This window comes from Daphnia magna, unplaced genomic scaffold, assembly GCF_020631705.1.
Source record: "Daphnia magna isolate NIES unplaced genomic scaffold, ASM2063170v1.1 Dm_contigs420, whole genome shotgun sequence".
NCBI lineage: Eukaryota > Metazoa > Arthropoda > Branchiopoda > Diplostraca > Daphniidae > Daphnia > Daphnia magna.
The window spans coordinates 1-12,281 of record NW_025533310.1 but is presented as its reverse complement, the minus strand read 5'-3'; positions in this window follow the sequence as shown (position 1 = coordinate 12,281).

Below are 12,281 nucleotides of genomic sequence, written 5' to 3'. Positions count from 1 at the left end.
GTCAACGGCCATACCACGTAGAAAAAACCCGGTCTCGTCGGCTCCCGGATGCAGACGTCTTTTGTGTTCTCCCGTTTTCCATCATTTTGTGAGTTTTTGTTATTTTTTATTACTTTTTGTTGTTATATTCGTGTTTTTGAGTGTTTATTTTGTATAGTTTAGCTGTTTTTGTAGTGTTTTGCCCAATTGTTTTATTTGTCGTGTTTGTTTACGTGTGTGGGGTCCTTCCCTCCCTTTTTTGGCAGTTTGTTTACATTGTCTAGGGGACAATGGCTGCCAAGTGGCTCCAATAGTGTAGATATTGATTTTGGGGAGGTTCAATTCCCGAGATTGAGTATGCGTACGGTTCATGGTTTTGTGCGTAGTTTGAAGGTTGAGGCTCAGGATCTCTTAGGCCTAGTTGCTGTGCTAGATACGAGAAACCAGGTCGCTAGAATTACGTTTACGTCAGAGGCATATACCTCAAGTTTTTTGTCCCAACACAGTGGTATCGTCAGGACCGAATTGGAGGAGAAAGAAGTTAGTGTAGTGATAAGGATAGCAATGTCCAAGAGAAATTTGTTCGAATTGCAGGGATTCCACAGAACCTAGACTTGGGAGTAGTTCAGACACGTCTTAAGGAATTTGGAAATGTAATTGAAGCTCGAGTGGGAGCGCTATCGGGTGGCAGAGGATGAAGTTTTATACCTGTCCTAGCAACTTGGATGATTGTAAGAATGACGGTGACGAAAAACATTCCCTCCCATACATTACCATTGGCAGTTATCGTGCCATGGTAAAGTATGACGGACAAAAGCCTACTTGCAGACTTTGCGACGAAGAGACACACTTTAGCTACGACTGCCCAACTTTAAAACGTAACCAGGAACCCACCATTGTCCAAAAACCTGTTGCCAAAAAAGACTAAAAAAAAGACAGAGACTATTAAACAGACACCCTGTAGTAATTCCCGTAGTAGCAAATTCCATGGTTTCCCAGGTACCTCTGGGGAGTGAAATCAAGATTCACTCTCAGGAAGACTAATAATTTGGAAACTGAAACCATGGGATGTGACACTCCTACCACTCCCATTCTGTACCTCGAAAGACAACCCTTGGAAACCAATTACCGAAATCCAAAATAGCAGCACCTCACACAGAGACAGAAGACCAAGAAACAGTGACAATTATCATGGAATCAATGGAACAACCCATGAGGAAAGTGATACCACTGATCCGACAAAACAAAGGACCCCTGAGAATTCCCTCACGGTACCACGAAGTAAACGATTTAAACCTACCCTGACGCCCCAAAATTCGAAACCCACTTCAGGCATTTCCCAACTCAAAAAACCTAACACACGACTTCACAATTAAAAATCGCTTCTATCAACATTGAGGTATTCGATCAGTCGAGCGACGTCAAATTCTTTTAAATTTCTGCAGGGACGGTAATTTAGATATCGTAGGACTTCAAGAGGTAGCCTTTCACTCTTGCCCAATTATTGAAAGCTTTGTTACCACTTGCATGCAAATGTCGGTCCCAACAAAAAAGGAACAGAACAGCCATTCCTAATTAGACATGGTCTGGAGTATTCTCGACTGCTTCTTGAACCTGACGGAAGGCTTATCTCCATTGACGTAAAATGTTTTACGTTTATTAATATCTATGCCCGTCGGTAAGCAGGTAAAGAATAGGAGAGAAACAATTTTCTTCGTCAAACCGTTCCTGCCTACTCGATTAACCACTCGACTGCCTTCTTCGTGTTGATGGGCGATTTTAATTGTGTTGACAACATCCAAGATAGGGCAAATATCCTTATCATCACCTAGCGGTGGGCGATTGTATCAAAGTGTTAGTTACGGCCATCTCAAGGTGGTGTGTTTGATGTTTCAGTTAGCACTACCTGGTGGTGAGTATCGATATTTCATCTGGCAATACCTTATGGGTTGTTATTTGAAACATGAATAACGCAATTAGGGTTTGTTTTCTTATCAGCAGTATTGACTTTACCAATAAATATGAAAATAATTTAGTTGTTAATTTAATTCTTAAGAAAACGCGATGGTTACCAAAATGTTCAACTTCAGTAAATTCTTTAAATGAATCAACCCCCTAGTGTAGGTATTATTGCCTGAAATTCATTATTGGAGCGTATTCGATCGGTCGTGCATTACGATGTCAACGACCACTTCCGCCATGTACGAATAACCCGGTCTCGTCGGCTCCCGGTCGTTAAAGCACGTTGGGTCCCGTTGATACATAGAAGAGTGGCTTCACTTTGGAATACGGGATGCTGGTAGCATGAAACCTTTTATCATCACCTAGCGGTGGGCGATTGTATTCAAGTGTTAGTTACGGTCATCTGGCGGTGTGTCTTGATGTTTCAGTTAGCGCTACCTAATGGTGAATATGGATATTTCATCTGGCAATACCTTATGAAGTTGTTATTTGAAACATGAATAACACAACTATGGTTTAGTTTTCTTATCAACAGTAGCTTTACCAATGAATGTGAAAATAATTTAGTTAATAATTTTGTTGTTGATGAAACGTGATGGTTACCAGTCCTGCTTCGGTAATTCTTTAAATGAATCAACCTAATGGAAGTTGCTCGTGTGGAAGAATTATTTGAGTGTATTCGATCCAGTCGTGCATTGCGCTGTTAACGTTCATACCTGCACAAAACCCGGTCCCGTCGGCTCGCGGTCGTTTAAGCTTCGTCGCGGTCCCGTCACTGGTGCCAGAGGAGGGTGACCACTTTGGAATACAGGATGCTGTGTGTGCATCAAACCTTTTATCAGTATTTTAAATTAATAGTTAAGATTTTATGATTTTATAACGACTTTTGACTATTGTGTTTATGAACTGTAAATGTTGATGTGATAATCAAGAACATAAATTGACAGAAGTGCTAAAACGGAAATTATCCCTTAAAGATAATTAATTTAAATTTTAGTTTCTACTGAAGATTGGATCGACATTTTTTAAAATTCTATTTTGACTATATATTTTTTTAGTATAAAGTATAACAATATATAATATAATATAATAATATAATAATAATATAATATATATAATATAATATAATAATATAATATAATATAAATATATAAATAACAAGCAATTATGATCTTTGGTTTTCTATAGTTTTATTGTGTTTTTTTTTTTACTTAAAATTTTGGTACATAGATGCAATAAATGTAGATCTTTAAAAGGCAAAGCAATCAATCAGTTAGGTATAAAATATTTCGCCAAAAAAATATTTTACGCAGTGCAACATAAAATCTTGCATTATATAACATTATACTTGCAATAAAAAGCAGTACCTAAGTCTGTCCCAAATTACCTAAAAAATTGAACAAATAGATGATAACAACATTTCATTTTGTTTTACGTACAACTTTATCACTAAGTGTAACTCCACTGAAGATATGGGGGTGTAACTTCACTTTACTTTGTGGCAATTGCATTCTTGACATGCGAAGGCATCAATCATGACATTCCTATTAATTAAATATTAAAGGTTAGAGGCAGTTTTTTTGAATTAATATAAAATAAAAAGTATCCTAAGGAAGAAATAATCAATATTCCAATAACGCTATTAGCCATAAAGAAAAGCAATCAATATTCTAAATTTTAATAAGTCTATTTTTATTCATCATTCTTTCTTTGTGTTCTTATTATAGCTTAAAAAAAAATATACAGTCACGGCTGTAGGTTTCTTTATGTGTAGCTCAAAAGCCCGCCCTTTTACTGTGTATTGTAGGATGTTGTGTAAATGTAGCGAAGAGTGAGATACACCAATTTGTTCTATTTTTTCTTAACAACCATACCTCCGACCATATTTACTTAACTCTTCTTTTCATCATCAAATTACAATTTTACAACGATGTTTCATACGATTACGAAGCGCCCATGACGCTCCTAAAGAAATGAATAAAAAAATACGTTTTATGATTCAGTCTAAGGATTTAGAGCTGAATGTTGTTTCCATGACCAAATAAGTCAGAGTGTAGCTTCATACTGAGTCTTTATTTTTAAAACGTTAAATAGGGTTGCTTGTATGCCACATTGTGACAAAGTAGTAATTGATGTTAAGCAGTTAAGTGAATGGGTGGGAGGGTAGGGGGAAAAAGAACGGAGAAAATAAGGTATTTCTACCTCTGCCATGGCTAATACCATTATAGGCCCTTTGGTTGCGAGCTTCAAGTGGTGCATTGTTAACTTGTTGACTAGAGCGACGACTTTCATTAATCATCTCTTGGCGCCAATATTGTTTCTAACTTGTTTCATCCGTATGATCTATTGCTTCTAAGAGTTACATTTTCTCTTTTTTGAAATTAAGTCTTCTAAATAAGTGGAGTTCTCTGTTTCTGAGCTAATTTGAGCAACGGCTCAACATGCAATCTCTATTGTACACAAAACACACCATTTGTCCATTAATAAATGACGGGTCGTCGTAAGTCCGATTCCCGACAACATTAATTTCACGTTTTGATGGTAGATGTACGCACACTGAATGTGTGCACTTTCTCGATGGTTATCACATGTGTTTTGTACTTTAGTCCCCGAAAACGGAAAGGCCAAAGTTTTCACACCGCAAACTTCTTTGTTTTTGATCTGCATGAAGCTCGTTGATATTGACGAGCAGCATCTCTTTTGAATTTTAGTCTCTTTCCGTTTTTTTTCACACAGATCATTCTTTATTCAGGCAGCTGCCTGCTGCCCAATTAATCAGATGTATAAAATTCGGTTATGCACTGCTTGTCTGCATCGTTCAATTGCCCTTTACGAATTTTTTTGATGGCGGATCCGATAAAATTCCAGATTTCTCCTTATTCAGACGCAGCAGGTCCCCAACGTGACTCCGGCACGAAATATTTTCTATTTTGTCCAACTATGAGGCCAGAGTTGAAGGGAGTATAACTTCTTCTTCGGTCTTCAGATAAATGTATTTTCTCCTTAACAGCCTCATTAACTCAAATAATGTCATTGACGGATCATGATCGACGTCAAGAATATTTCGTTTCAAATTGTCAGAACTTTCGTAACAAATTTGAGCGTCGTTCTGTATTACTCTTATTAAGATCAGAAACGGGAGAAATAATTAGAGGCACTTGAAAAAACTTTATAATGCGACGACGGAGAGGTAATAACTCGTTCAACAGAAAATCAAGTTATATCACCAAATCGTTAACGCAGTCAGGTTGGACCTTTTTCATTGCGCGGTGATTGCGGTTCGAGATTCCTGAATGCTCGTTACTTGAATATAGCAATGCGGACGAAGGCTTTTTCCGGGAATAAATCTCAAATCCTTTTACTCGAACACGCTATCACTCAATTTGAGATCTGTTTGACATTACCACGAACAACACTTTATGTTTCTTGAATGGATCGAAGCAGTTTTAATTGAACCGAAAGGAGCTGTGGCGGCATGTCGGCGGTTAATAATCATAGCGCTCGTGCAAAATATTTAGAAACTTCTTTTGGTAGGCTGGATCAGAAAAATTTTTTTGGAAGTTAAAAAATCAATGAGCTATTTTATTTATCTATGTTTTAATATGTTATGTTCAAAATTTGGGAAAATTGAACCATTGGTGTGTCCCCGCCGCTTGTTTATGTGACAATGTGGAAAATTTGGTACCTGTCACAGGTTTTTGAATAAAAATCTGTACCTTACTGCTATTTTTTTAATTAGATGTCTTATTGACAGGATAATGGGCTTTAAGAAAATGTTTTCATATTTTAAAAAATTATTACTAGTTACTGAGAAAATTTAATAAAGATTAAAAATGGGGTGGTTTTACTTTTCTTATGAGAAATTCCACTATGCTTCTTTAGTCTTAAGCAAAAATTAATTTTTCTCAATGACTACAACAAAAGTAAATGGCATCAAGCTATATACAATTTAAAAGTAAAATGATGAGCTATATGCCAAATTGCTGAAATTAAATATAATTTGCTTTATTCCTAGGTATTCTGTGAAAAAAATCTGTTTTCATACCACATATAAGTGAGTTTTGTCAAGAAACAAAAGATATGCTGTAACATTTTCTAATTTGATTTCATTTAACACAGTACAAAAATGTATTTTGACATTCTCAATTTGACCTTGTATTGCTCATCTTAAGGCTCAAGGACGTTTGAGAAATAACACCAAGCAGAAATCCTCCCTCAACATAATTTTCCCTGCGGTTGTTATTGTGATTCATCACTTTAGCCTCATTCAGTCCATCATTAAGACCATTACGGCCAGTGTTAACGTGTAAGTTATTGACTCTTTGTTGTGTGATCTAATCGTATTAACGAGAGAGTAGGGAAAGACTCGGAGTAAAACTGTTGACGTCGTAGTTGGGCAGCCAGCAGGTTTGCCTAACAGACAGCTACCAACTAAAGACGTTTTAAAGCGTATTTATTCAAACAACGTAAAGCGATGATTAGAAGTGAAATAAAGGAAATCTATTCTGATCTTGTCGATGAGATTGAAAATATTTGAAAATGGCTTCATTGCCACCGACGAGTAAGATCTTATTTTGAAAAACGTGCAATGTTAGTTCAAAAGTACTCCTCGTTTTCTCATTCGTTAAATAATAAGCAATGATAATAAAGGGAAAATTGACTTATTCTCAATTGATTATCTATTTGATGTATTATTCTTGCCCTGCTTTAAATCAAAATTTAGGAAACTAGTCGATTGGAACAATGTGAAATCTACCATTTACTTTTGTATACTCTCTTGGTAGCAAAATTCTGGACAGAATGGAACTTTTATGTCGATCAGCAATTAAATCGCCAATTGTTTGGCTTCAAACAGTGTTGACAAAACGCACCTCGACGAAAAGTGCAAAGAAACTTTAAGATAGACCAGAAAGATCGTGAAAAGGAAACGTGAATATTCTTTAGAAGTGGCTCGTCCAGAATCGCGCAAGATAATGTACCTATTGAACTGTCTAAATTAAGACAACTCCGTCAAGACCGTCATGGTGAATTTCCATGTGACTCTTTCAGTTTGTATTGAAGATGGAGGCACGAACTAGACAGAAGACTATAAGTGAAGTCATTCCAAGACAGAACTGAGTACCCAAAACTTATTGCATAAAGATTGAATTTCCAATCATTGCAGTCTGTGTTTTAGAACATAATGTTAAGATCTTAGTGACCTATAAAATATCTATAAATTCATTTTTTTAATTGATTTTATTGTTGATTCTAGGTGTTTCGAATGACTGGAATCGGTTGGTATCACACTAAGGTTCGCGTATATTCGAGAAATACGGGGAGTAAGTTGGCTCTGCTGGTGATGGAAACTCGAAAGGAAGTGATTTGTTTGATGTTCGACGGAAGAAAGATCGGGCTTTAACCAAGACTATTCTATCTAATCGCGAGGCATCGAAATAGAAGTAGTTACTCAAGATCACTACGCTATTGTAGAAGAACCAGAGTGTTTATCGAAATCATTTTGAACCAGCTAGTGCATGACTTTGGACATAGCCAAAGAATAGTCAAGTTTTAACAACAATAGAATGGAACAATCACTTTATTGTCATTGGTGCAGACGGAACAGCGGTAATGCTGGATGTAACAACGGTGTGATTGAAGGTAGAAGAAACCGCAGCCACGACCACTTCAATGGGCCCATTTGCCGGGTTGCACCTAAACGAACTGCCATTCAGGCATTTATTTGGTATATTGATGGCAAAACCAAACTGGCTATTTTCATACAAGGCCCAATTGGCGAGGCAATTATGAAAAGGACGAAGAGCTCCAGATAAAACCAATCGTCAAGTTTCCAGAGGCAAAAGAAAGGTTGAACCAACTTCCTACAGAAGTAATCGACAATTTCAGCAGTGACCGAAATATTTCTATGAAATGTGCAAAGCAGTTCGTCGAAATCAATCCCCAATTAGCTTAAGTGCTCGGAACCCTGGTAAGCTTTGCGAGGCAAGGTGGCTCACAAAGCTAACCGTATACTGAGATTGTACATCAGCACTGGCATCCAATCCACAGTGACAGCCTGAATAGGTAAAGCAGTCGAATATTACATAAAAATGTCATAAACCTTATATTTGAAACTATTTTGATTCCTATTGGAAGCTAGCTAGAATTATTTAATAGCCGTTTACGCTCCCGTCTTGGTTTTTTTCAATCAAGTCTCACATAAAAACCCCGTCTTGTTGGCGCTGTCGAAATTTCTTCCAGCTAAAATAAAGCTTTCTGCAGTGTTAAGACAAGACGAGAAGAGAAGGTTTTCGAGAATAATGCCAGATTGGGTTGTTTCTGCCAACCCTGAAAGTATTTTGATTACCATGCTTCTTTGACGATGATCCATCTGTTCGTAAAGAGAGCGGTTATGAAAATTCTTAAAATAAGAGAAAAAGAAAATTTCTGATTCAGTTCGGAAGTTTGTTCGACAAAAAATCAAATTTAACGCAACAACATCTTCCCATCGACATTATCGACTGGAAAGTGGAATCCTTTGAACCCCTTTGACAATGTCGTTTACCAGAAATCAATTGTTGAAATCGGTGAAATCTGATGAGATTCTTATATTTCCTGATATTCATAACAATAGCCAAGGCGTTAAACGGATGATTGGGGAGCCGGTTACAGACGCGTCCAAACGGTGCATGATCATGATAAACCTTACTTTCACATTTTGCAAGCTCTAAAAATCAAAGGCTCTCTCCTCCTGCCATTTGTAACACTGAGCCAGTGAAAATAAACGGAAATTTAAAACGACAAAACGGTTTTTCGAGAATAATTTGTGTATTAAACAAATTATATTTGAATTTCAAAGTAACTAACATATAGCTCATCATTTTGGCTTTAAAAATTGTATATGGCCCCAGTGCTATTTACTTTACAGTCGATGAAAATTTAATTCTTGCTTAAGACTAGCAGCGCCACAGTGGAATTTCTCATGAAAAAGAAAAACCACTCCATTTTTATACTTTTGTATTAAATTTTCTCAGTAACTAGTAATAATTTTAAAATGCAGCATTTTTCTTTAAACTTATCATCATCGTAACACATCTAATTAAAAAAGAAACTAGCTGGTAAGTACAGATTTTATTCAAAAACCTGCCAATGGAGGTACCAAATTTTCCGCATTTTTTCAAAGACATAAACAAGCGGCAGGGACACACCAATGGTTCAATTTTCCCCAAATTTTGCATACATCATATTAAAGCATAGATAAATAAAATAGCTCGGCTGATTTTTTGAATTTAAAAAAAAAAATTTTCGATCCAGCCTATTTTTTGAATTAAGTAAATGTTGTAACTGGCACTCACTAATACGTGCCACACACAGCAATTATCTAGTGAATCCATGATGATAAAGCATGCTGGATTACACATGAAAGCTGATTTATGAACCTTTTGCTTTGACTTCAGCCAAAACTGATTTTTTCAACACCAGCCTTGAGTATGTACGTAAGACGTTAACCACTAACAACTCCTGTTATTGTTCTTAGGTCTGCCGTCATCAAGGGTTACCGTATCAGCGCATTCCGCCTGGGGGCGCGGTTATTACGCGGAAGGGAGTTCGTGGGGTGTGCGTGCGGAAAATAAAACTGCGCACAAAGGCATAGGGAAAAAATGAAATTACAAAATTCGCATAACTTTATTGAACGGTTCGCGGAAAAAGTTTCATTGTTGATTAGGTGTTTATACCACCCACACCTACAACTGTTTTTAATATCCGCCGTATCCGACGTACCCAAACGGCGGAAATATTTAATACCGCTGCAATTATTCTTGACCACGGCATATCATCGCAGCGGCATAGCAAAAATTCTTTTTTTGGATCTTTGACTTTATTTTTGTTTTAGTTAACGAGTGGGGCTGGGGTAGAAAACCAAAAAATTTTAAAAAGAACATGAAATGCGGATTAAGGAAGAAAAATGTGGTTAGTATTTGGTATGGCTCGAGCATTAGAGCACATGGGAAGGTTTATCAGTAAGGTAAGGTATCCCATTCGTCGTCCATGTTTTCCGCCGATAGCAGGCATTCCGACTTCAAATTAAATCCACTTTGCTGGCTGCTTAATAATATACAATTCCTGCATCCTCCTAAAATGAGACTGCGCAAAGGTATCGTAGGTATGGCCCATGTCAAGTTGCTATGATCGACGCATAAACATCACCGCAATGAAACTTTGCTCCTGTGGGAGCAGCATCGCATTTGGCCTTAACTGTTGTAGCCTTGTCCGACAGTAATGAAAAAAACTTGACCGAATTAATAACCAGGCCCAAATATTCTAATACATGCGACGGTTTAATCGATTACCAATTGATCGAAGGCTTCAAGACTTTGCAACAGATTCTTCCACCTTATCTACATCGGCTTTGGGTGCTGTCATGATATATTCATTATTAATATTTCATCCAGATACACAATGAGATGCATGCCCTGCCTTCTCAGAAAAGCCGTCACTACCTTTACAACACCGTGGGGCCAGAGCTAAAGCAATAAGCCAGACAGGTAAATGAAAAATTTGCCCTTCCAGGCGAACTGCCAAATATTTTAGTGGGAAGGGTGCACATAGGGACCGTTGAATAGCGTCTTTTAATCCCAACTTTACTAGCCAGTCCCTACTCTCAAAAGAAGCGTGCGGAATCAAGATTCTCCGTCTTTAAGTGTTCATATCCTACGTTACATTAAGTGATTAAGGTTTACAATCGGTCGAAAACCACCCATTTTCGGAATTATAAATAGCGAACAGACAAGTCATCCTTCCCGCTATTTGGAATTTTTACAATGGTCTTCTTGACAAGTAATTGGTTTACTTCTCTGTCGCAAACGCTCGCCATTTCTTCCGACATTGCTACTGGACACGGAAGTCTAGTCTGTTTCAGGTCTCTACAAAATCAGCAATCCCTCAAGCCACGCATGTGTAGGACCCAATGATCGTCCGCTTAACAGTCTCCCAAATTCTGGAAAAATGTAATAAACGACAAACGACCACCCACACTTTCAGATACAAAGAAATTATTGCGGCAATTTGAATGGGAACAGAAAAAAGAAGGAATGGAAACATAACATTTACCTCACTGGAGTCGAAGCGATGGCACACGGTGGTCGTCCTCTTCCCCACTGCTGTAAAACAGCCTGCACCGTATTGTTGGGTTGCGTCGCCGTTTCTCCCTCTCTGAGAGAACACTTTAGCGTATTAGTCAAACAGGTGGAGCAACGCCCGCCGATTTTAAGCTGGGTCTGGATGAGTGCTTCCTGAAGCATTCACGATTTTCACCGGTCTTACCCTTTGCTTGCCTCAACATAAAGCCGTCGAGTTTAGGCGGCTTAATCGAGAAAAGCCGGGTTTTTGAAACTCGAGCTCAAATTTTTGGTTATTTCTGTCAGGCAAACCATGGTTAAACCAGTCGTTAACTAGACCCTATAATCTTATATGATATCGCTGTTGGAATAAACGCCATACTTCCCTGATTCTTTGTTCTTTGGATGAACTTGTCTGTACCGCGCCCGTTGATTTTAATTAGCACCCTTTCGACTTAAGACACGACACGTAGAAGGCCTTCGAGTACGCTCCTTTAGTAGCCATGGACGAGTCCACTAGCTTTGGACCTATCATCGTCCCACTCTTTCACATCTATGTCGTCCTCTAATTCTAAATACTCGCCTTTCTCTTCGTTTCCTTCTGCCCACGCTCCCATTTCTATCTTTCCTCGAGTCTCTTAGCTTTCTAAAACGGCCTCCTCATTCCCGGTAGTCTACTGAAAACTCAGCGCCACTCCCGTTCACTCTCACACCCCTCGGTCGATCAACCAAATTATTCTGCTGGATAAAACTGGCTGACGAAGGCGGCGTAATATTAAACGATGGCGGCGGAGCGTTAAACGAGGGTGAGAGGCCCCCTCGTAACCGTCATAAGGGCTTATCATCCCAATCGTGTGAACGATTTGCCAAAATCTCTAGCATCTTGTTCAGTTTAATCTTCGGCCCGTAGGTCCATTCCTCTGTGCCAATGCCAACCATAAAAATCACTAGAACCCTGACATTCTGAGAATTCTGACTGTACTGTGCATGACTGAAACAAGTCTGAATAGTAAAGAGGCGATATTGCAGGTCAGAGGAAAGGGCAGCACACCCTGCACATTTCTTTACAATAAGCTCAACTCCTCCTCTGCCTCTCATCTGGGAAAGGGTACCAATACAATACATTTTTTGATTGATGTTTACAAATTTAATTTTTCAGAGTTTGCAGTTCCATACTTCGTTCCTCCACCAATGCCAATCTTGTCTGAGCATAAACTCGTTGACAACTGAGCCTTTCAAGAA